The sequence below is a fragment of the Rattus norvegicus genome, chromosome 7 (genome assembly GCF_021556685.1).
Source record: "Rattus norvegicus strain SHRSP/BbbUtx chromosome 7, alternate assembly SHRSP_T2T, whole genome shotgun sequence".
NCBI classification, from domain to species: domain Eukaryota; kingdom Metazoa; phylum Chordata; class Mammalia; order Rodentia; family Muridae; genus Rattus; species Rattus norvegicus.
In genome coordinates this window covers 56,534,689-56,543,600 of record NC_141540.1, presented here as the reverse complement: position 1 = coordinate 56,543,600, position 8,912 = coordinate 56,534,689, and the positions used below count along the sequence as shown (strand labels likewise).

Sequence of the window (8,912 nt, the reverse complement as noted above, 5' to 3'; positions counted from 1 at the left end):
TTCTTATCCCCCTAAAGAGTCAACTCCTTATTCATTGAAGTTTTACCACTAGACTGTTGTGGTCCGCCCCACCCCCCCCCCCCCCCCACCTCCAAACTCCAGCATAACTGCAGCCATTTTGTTCCATGCCTGCCAGCTATTTCATATTGTTGCTGTAACATGCCTGCCAATCACTGACACAGAAAAATAACTTTGACTCAGAGCAGGGCTCTGCTGACCACACCCCCCTGCTATGTTCTGTATGTCCTAAGGAATTCCACAAAACTTTGGGTAGGACCCATCATCAAGTTAAAGGTCAATGTGAACTGTTCTGTCTAAAATATCTTGAGTCAGAACTGACCACTGTATAGCACTTCCTGCACCTGCCTATGAGTTCATGAGCTCATTGTGGGGTGTGCATGTGTGTGTGTGTGTGTGTGTGTGTGTGTGTGTGTGTATGTGTGGGGTGTGTGTGTGTGTGTGTGTGTGTGTGTGTTTCTTTATAAGCTGACAGAGAAAGATGCTCATTTAGTGTCGTGACTCAGTCCCAAATTCTGAGCTATAGTCCTGATCGATCAGCATCAGGGTGTGCATCCAATAAACCATCCTTGTCTGACTGATATCGGCGTTCCAGTGGTTTGTAGAGCACAGCACCCCAGCAAGACTATGCAGTTTGGCCTCATTTTCAGGCTGTACCTCTTCCCCTGGTTCTCTCCACAGGTCCTTTCTCATCTTCAGATACTTATTCTGGAGTCACAAACCCCTGAAAGTCATGAATGGTAGCTGAAATCACCTTCTTCCAAACTCTTTTTTTTTTTTTTTTTTTTTTTTTTGGTTCTTTTTTTTGGAGCTGGGGACCAAACCCAGGGCCTTGCGCTTCCTAGGCAAGCGCTCTACCACTGAGCTAAATCCCCAACCCCTCCAAACTCTTCTTGATGCTGTCATTTTACCTCCTCCTGTGAATTTTAAATGCTTTTATGGACATCTAGAGTGGTGAGTCCTTTCCTGAAGATTTTCCGTTTCCCCAGATCCACCAGAAGAAACTTTTTCCATGGCAGCTAGACTTTACAGAATATCATTCTTTAATAATAGGGCTGAAGCATTGAAATCATCCCTTGATCTGTGGGGCTGTAGAGTGGTTATTACATTTCCAGATACAGAAACAATCTCTCCATGCAGCTCCACCCTGATAAATGACCAGGAAAATTATCAGCGAGCAGTATAGATTTTGAAAATAACCTCCCCGCCCCGATTTTCAAATATCAAAAAAAGGTGCCTGATATATTCAATAATCCATGCTGTATCCAGGCAGGCTGTCCCCACACCTGGTTGTTCTGTTCAGAAAGCACAGGCAGGGTAAGTGTAACAACGTTCTTAAGGGTTCCAGAACCTTCAGAGTAATACCTCCTGAGGAGCATTGGCTCGGACTTTAGGTTACCAGCAGCATTAGCCCTGAGCAGGAGGCAGTCCTGGCATTTTGAAGGCCTAGCATTGCCTTCTCCTATCTAACCACCACAGTGTACCAGAAGGCTGTTTTCCAGGTAGGGAAGACCATGCCTCTTGACTGGATCTTCCGGGAGAGCACCCTGCTGCTTTTACATGACCTCTCACCTCCATGTTGCTACTTTCTTGTTCACAGCAGAAACACTTTCACTTTCCTCCAGCAGCTTGAACCAACCGGTGGCACCTAGTTTTCCCTCCTTCTCACTTTTTCTGTTTGTCTTTCTCACCGAGCAAAATCATTTCTAGCTTTTGATTTAGTCTTTCTCACTAAGTATTATCATGTCTATCTGTTGATTTAAAGTGAGAAATGCGTGATTACTCCTCTTCCTTGGAATGTAGGTCTGAAGAGTTGGTAACTGGCCTGATTTCAAAACTGTGTCTCAGAGGACAGAGAGCCTCGAGGGCAAGGAAGAGAGAGGTGGGCAGGTCAGGAGCACACATAGCATTTAGGGCTTAAGTTACATCCTGTAGGGCTTGAGTGTGTCCTTCTCTGAAGTTCAAGTGGCTGATGCTGAGACCTTTAAGGGGTGTTTAGGTCTTGAGGGCTCCTCCCTTCATTAAGGAGGCTGAGTCCTTTAAAGGAGAGTTCTCACAACACCCAGATACTTTTGTCACACAGACAAATGGAATTTCTCCCCCCTCCCTCCAAGACTGTGTAGCCAGCTGCTATCTTGGAAGTAGAGATGGGGCCTGCACCAAACACTGAACCTGCTGGCACCTTAAACTTAAATGTCCTTGCCTCCAGAACTTTGAAAAATATTCCCCACACAGTGCCTACTCTAGTATTTTGCAATGGGGCCGGTCAACAGACTCAAATGAAGGTCTAGTCACATTTCCCCGCCCTGAACTTATTAAGTCCCCTTATTAGCACCTAGAGGCGTGAGAGAGTGGCCATGTTAGCCACTAATGTTAGCTGCACACTCGTAACAACCAGAGAATGGATAGGGGCAAGGTTATTTTGCTTGGATCAAGGAAGAAGAACCTGGAGGGGAAAAACAGGACCAATCTTTGCATGCCTATAAAGAAAAAATCAAAGCAAAACAACAAAAACAAAACAAAACAAAACAGAAAACAAAAAACAAACAAACAAACAAAAATACAGGTAGAAACCAGCTCGTATTTTTCATTAGCCAAAGCAAGTTGCAGGGTCACCCTTAACTTCCGGATGGGACACGATGACCACATGTGATGTCTACAACCCCCTCTCTAGCAGGGAGGCTGGGGAAAAAGAAAGTTTATGTGGTTTGATGTGTCCGATCACAGTGCATTGCCTAAAGAAGCAGGTGACGGAGAGAATGCTCAGCCTGGCCTTCTACTTTCAATGGACTGTGTGTGGGATGAGTGTGCAGGAGAAAAGGAGAGAGAAAATCAGGAAGAGGACGAGGGGGTGGAGACAGAGAGGTGCAGCGGCTCTGTTACTGGCAGATCAAGGGAGAAGGGAAGGGCTCCGGAGTCTGCCTTTGAGCCCTCCTAGAGCTTCTCAGAGAAAAGCAGAGTTAAGGTTTACACAGAGACATCCGAGAGACAAAAGGAAAAGAATGTTTTAAGGAGGTGTGAAAAGCCCCGCATTCTGGGTGGTCTGATTAAAGCAGAGCCAATAATGTTCTTGTCAAGTTGTGCTTGAGCGGGGAGGGGATCCTTCAGACATGGAATAGAACATTCTGCTCCAGCCTTCACACCTTGAACACAGGAGAGTAGTCATCGCTTTGTTCTCCACTTGCATTTGACTCTCCCAGAGCAGTTCACAGTCAAAGTCAATTCCAAAAATAATAGCCTCCTTTGTCACTCCCAGTGTGGTGGTGGAAGATTAAATTCTAGAAAAATGCTTCGTCATTTCCATGGACTTCTTCCGGGGTGGGGATGCAGCTCAGCTGGGAAAGCACTTAGCGCGTGAAGCCCGGGGAGGGAGTATCTAGCGTCACCGGAGCCAGCGAGGCGGTGCGCACAGTCTCATCACTTCAGGAAGACCAGGAGTTTGAAGTTATCCTCAGCTATACAGTAAAATCAGGGCCGGCCTGAACTACATAAAAAACAGAGGGGGGGGGAGGGGAAAGGGGAAAAGATCGAGAGAGTGAGAGAGCGAGAGTGAGAGAGTGAGGGAGGGGGACCGGAAGGGGACAGGGAAGGGGAGGGGAAGGAGGAGAGGCAGAGGGAGGGGAGAGGAAGCGGGAGGGGGATGTCTGGTTCAGGAGCAGCCTCTGTTTATGGCTTCTGATGTAACTGCCTTCAGTACCTTCCCTCTAAGATCCCTTTCTCTCTACTCTCATGTGCAAATGGCCTCTCTATACTCCCACCTAACAGCTACGGGTTTTCACACCTGTGGAGATTTTCTTGATGTACATAATTAATCTCCCTCTCCTCCATTCTAGTCTGTCTCTTTTGCACAGTCATGCTCACGTAAGGCTCAGTCAACTCTGATTCCCTGGTGATTCTTACCAGAGATATTTTCTCCTTCACACCGAAGCATCAGGGTTCACCTCCTTTTCCCCTCTTCCCTGCTGTCCCTTCCATCGAAATACCTTCAGGTAAGTCAGATAGATGACTCACCACAATTCTTAGGTCTTGAGTAAACCTTGACAGCCTGACCCTCCTTCCTCTCTAATCGTCAGGTCCACTGCCCTGCTCCTTGGTTCCTTGGGACTCTGAGGCTAGTGACTGTTCTCCCTTTGTCCCTATGGGTGACTCAGAGCTTCTCTCCCAGTCTTACCTATGTCTACACTGATGAACTCATCATCCAAGAAGACTCTAGAGATGTTGAGAGTGACCGTGGTCATCGGTCTACTGTGTGTGAGCCTCTGTGCTAAGCGCTTTCCGTAGAGGATTATAATTACTCTTCCCAAGAAATCCGCACTGAATGGGTAGAGCTGGGGACAGGGTCGGGGCACCTCCTTCATGCTTTGGGAAATCTCTGGCTATGCCAGGCTCTACACCATTATTGCTTCACCATCACACCACGCCTAGAAAGGAGGAGACTAGGGATGAAGGGAGTTAGTTAAGCAGTCTATGAAGTAGGTCATCTCGTTGTCAGCTCTGCAAGCCTGCTTGCTCTCCTGCTTTGAGAGCTTTGTTCTGCTTACATCCATTATCCAAACACTCTTCTCTCACAACCACACAATGCCTAAATATTGCCTTCTCCTTGGTTATAAGGTACACACCTATCATCTTGATCATCTTTTCATCTTTGCCCTCGCCTGCCTTACTTTTCTCATCCATATATACCAGTAGCAGACAGGCCCTCTATTTTACTGAATTTTTCTTGTAATTTTGCAGAACTGGAGCCTGAACCCAAGGTCTCCTTCATTCTAAGAACTTGCGCTGCCCCTGAGCTACACTGAGAATGTACGGTTGTATCTGCCGGGGCTCCTTATTAGATTGGTTCCTTGGGGAGTGTACGGTCTCTGTAAAACAACAGCAAAAGCCTGGTCTCTAGTCACCACAAATACTCCGATAATTTATGACCGTACCCACACACCCCCCCTTGTTTCTGGGTGAGCCATTAATTCAGGGATAGTGAGGGGAAGCAGAGGCAAACTCAGTCTATGCTGACAGCATAGATTCTGGCTGTAGCCAAGCATGCCCTGCTGTGTGTAACTCCCTACTCAGCATTGTGCAGAAATGCTTACGTCCAACGCTATCCTCCTGCCCCAACCAAGAGACCCAGCACGGATGCAGAAGGTCAAAGGGGCTGTTTACTCTTCATAACGTAGACCCAAAGCTTGGGTAGTCAGGAACTATTTCAGGACAGTGAGAGAGATAGAGAGATCAGCAGAAGGAGAGGGAGAGGAAGAGGGAGAGGAAGAGGGGGAGGAAGAGGGGGAGGAAGAGAGAGGGAGAGGGAGAGTGTTCCAAAGAGAACCTGCCATCCTCCAGGAAGCAGTTTATCCTGTCAGATCCCCCTAAGTATTCATCATTCACCTCCCAAACATTTGACTGCTAAAACTATAACAACTTAGAGTAACCTAACTAAAAACTACAAGAAGCCCAGAACCCTGCTGTCGGCCTGACTGCCTCTGCATGACGGGAACATCTGATTAAGCAGCTCCCCTTGAGACCCTCAGTAATTGTAGAAGATAAAAATTTAGAGGGAGCGGGGAAACTGAGAAAGTCGCCCAACTGATGGCGCGCTTACTTTAGCATGCATAGAGCCCTGGATCCCCTCCCAGGGCCTGGGGAATCAGCCATCAGTGGCACACAGCTGGTATCCCAGCCTTCAGGGTGTGGAAGCAGGAGATTCATAAATTCAAGCTCATTTTTGGCTACATAGTAGGTTGAAAGCTAGCCTGGGCTACATAAGGAAACAACAGCACAACAACCACACCTATTGAAAATATTCTTTGAATTTGATACATTTGATCTAATTCTTATGCAGCATTAGATAACTACTTACCTTTTCACTCAAAATTCTGCCTCTGGGTTGGGGATTTAGCTCAGTGGTAGAGCGCTTGCCTAGCAAGCCCAAGGCCCTGGGTTTGGTCCTCAGCTCCGAAAAAAAAAAAGAAAAAAAAATTCTGCCTCCACCGGTACACATGACCAGTGCCAATTTCAACATTCTGGGAAATGAGACAATTTGTTTGAAAACATAGGGAGGGTGCTACTGCCAGCACTTGCTTACAAACTCAGTTTTTTCCTGAGATCCTGGTTCAATTCCCAGCACCCACATAGCAGCCCATAACTATCTGTAACTCCAGTAGTAGGGGATCCCACCCCCTCACACCGATGCGCATAAAAAACTAAATAAATTTTTAAAAACTTAAACGACACAAGCTGGTGATGTGGCTCCGTTGGTAGAGTCCTTGCGGGAAGCCTTAGGCCCGGTTCCTCATATCACATAAACCAAGAGTGGTGGCTCACACCTGTAACACCAGGCAGAGGTAGGAAGATAAGAGTTCAAGGTCGTGCTCATCCACAAGGCACTCTGAGGCCACTCTACAGACTGGAGAACCCATCTTAAAAACCAACCAACCAACCAACCAACCAACCAACCAAGATACATGTCGTGGTGATTTTTCTACTTCCCATCTGCTTCAGCTCTGTCTTGCTTTAGTTAACAGTCTCCTCCCAGCTCTTTTCACGCCTGTTCGCCTGCTGGTTTGCTGACTGCCCAGCGTTCTAAGTTCTTGTTAATCAGTGGATGGACACAAACAAACCACAGGGTTGGCTTCTCCCCCAGAAGATCACACTTTTTGCTCTTAACTTTATGACAATATGACTTCTGAAGACCTTTAAGTGGTAAGTTATTAAACCTTTATCTTAATTCAAAAGTTAAAACAGCATCTGTGGGTTTTAGGAAGTAATGTTAATGGAGCGCTTGAAATGCTTCCTTCCTAACAGGTAGGGACCCAATAAATCATTATTTGTACAAACATACAGGCTGACCACCTATTAAGCAGATAAATAAGTATCTAATATGACTTAGAGAACAACTGGAGAAGAAATAGCCACGATACAGCTAGACTCGTGGCAAATGTCAAATTCACAATAGCTACAGTAATTCCTGAGGACTCTCTTATAGCATTTCTTTCCAAACAGAGCAGAATTAGAAACAGAGTCCAGCCCGAGCTACATTAGACCTTGTCTCAAAAAACATTCATAACTTAATCTCTTTAAAAAGCTTTTCAGAAACCTAGGCCTTGTGGTGCAAGCCTGTAGTCCCATCTATTCGAGAGCCCGAGGCAGGCAAACTGTGGAATTCAGGGTCAGCCTGAGCAACTTGGAGACCTTGTCTTTAAAAGACCTGCTTCCTGATGCGTCAGAGAAAAGTCATCGCATAATGACATAGTAAGAAGTGACTTAAACACCCAGGAGGACAGAGGCGTTACTGCTGTGTCACTGTGCCTTTGGGCAAACACATTAACTTAGAACCGCCTGCTCTGTACTGCGGAAAGCCAGGAACGCAAGTCTGTGAAGATACTGGCCTCGGAGAGAATGCTAAATCACCGTTCTGTCAAAGATACAGGAAGACGGGACTTGCAGAGTAGTCAACGATACAAATGCTGATTTGCATTATTTTAGACATTACTAGACTTACACACATAAAACATCTGCCAGAACTTAGTGCTTGATGATTCTCCATGGGAGATTTGAGAGCCGTCTCGGGGAGAGACAAGGACTCTACAGGGGCCATGAATCGGAAAAAAGGGCAAGGGAAGTATTAGAGGCAAGGGAAGAAGAGCACCAAGTAACACACCCATGCCTAGAACCATGCCAACTGGAAGGTTCCAGAAAGAGCTTGTGCTTCTAATGTCCCTAACATTTTGGTCTCTTGAATCTAGACACTTAGAGAAAATGAATGGATTCACCCAGAAGAAATCTATGCCAAAATCCTAATTCCAGATTCTGTACATATTTAGCAGAAATCTGATGGATTTGTGGCCCAAACGTTTTTTGTTTTTTTTTTTTCCCCTTGACCCACAGTGATGAGACACAGAAAGTGAGGCTGTATGGCACAACAAGAACCTCAGACAACCGTGGCGTCAAAGGAAAGCGCAGTTGTGCTGTAAACTACTCCCTCAAGATTTTACAAGGGAAATGAAGACGAACCATAAAAAGACCGAAATCCCAGCACATTCCTGGGGCAACTGCAAGCATTGTCTGGACCAGCAGGAAACGGTACTTCTGCTCATTTTGCACCTAGAAAGATGGTATCGATTTTCATGTGGCAAACGTCATCGAAGGTGGTTCCATTTGTTTGTTTGTACGAGTGGAAAAGGTAGCTAGAAATTTGTCATAAAACATACATTATTATACGACAGCATGAAATGCCTCGTTATGAAACCGAAGGGCTGTGGTACCTCAGGTTGGTTGATTATGATCTTGACTGTACATGATCACTTGTACCCAATTGAATATGCGTGGTCCATTGTGCTGAAAACGTGTGACCCTGTATCAGAGGGATGGAGCCCTTATTGGTATTTAGATAAGCTTGGCTCAGAAGTCGTGGTGCCAGGCATCCACACAGTTCCTGGAGATCATTCACCCAGTTAGTGGCCTTCTGGGTTCTTCTCCTTTCAAACCGGAAGAGTACAATTTACACAGCACAGAGGTGAGTTTCAAAGATGAGATTTTTATAATAAGGAACTTAAGGGAAGAAAGAAGGCAGGCCCCTGGGCAGCTAGAGGGGTCCCAGGAGGCAGACATCATTGACCCGTGACTGAGTGAATCAGGCTTTACCGGATGGAAAAGGAGTGGGCTGGCTAATCCAGTTCCAGGCGGAAAGGTGTCTTGAACTTTCTGTCACGTCTTCAGTGCCCTTTCCAGGAAAGGATTACTTCTTCAGGGGGAAAGAGCTTAGGCAAAACCAGACACCCTTTCTGGAATTCCCCAGCCTCTGGCCACCGTGGAACCAGAGACAGTTTAGTTAACACTTCTGGCATCTCTGGCCTCCGGAGAGGACAAGTCTACTGACAGACTCACCGGCATTTCCAGCTGTT

The 8,912-nt window shown here is 46.3% G+C and overlaps 1 long non-coding RNA gene across 7 annotated transcripts; it reads right to left on the bottom strand.

Annotated features, from left to right (window-relative positions):
* Window positions 1-1,048: 1,048 nt before the first annotated feature.
* LOC148004674 (uncharacterized) lies at window positions 1,049-7,185 on the bottom strand. 7 transcript variants are annotated; one of them, XR_015624641.1, is made up of 5 exons: window positions 6,495-7,184; window positions 5,870-6,335; window positions 4,190-4,439; window positions 3,162-3,502; window positions 1,049-1,165 (listed from the first exon to the last, which is right to left on the bottom strand). It is a non-coding gene; the product is annotated as an uncharacterized LOC148004674 (long non-coding RNA). The 7 variants fall into 7 exon arrangements; XR_015624640.1 differs by having other exon boundaries at window positions 7,106-7,184; XR_015624642.1 differs by having other exon boundaries at window positions 4,190-4,454; window positions 7,106-7,180.
* Between the last annotated feature and the right edge of the window lie 1,727 nt (window positions 7,186-8,912).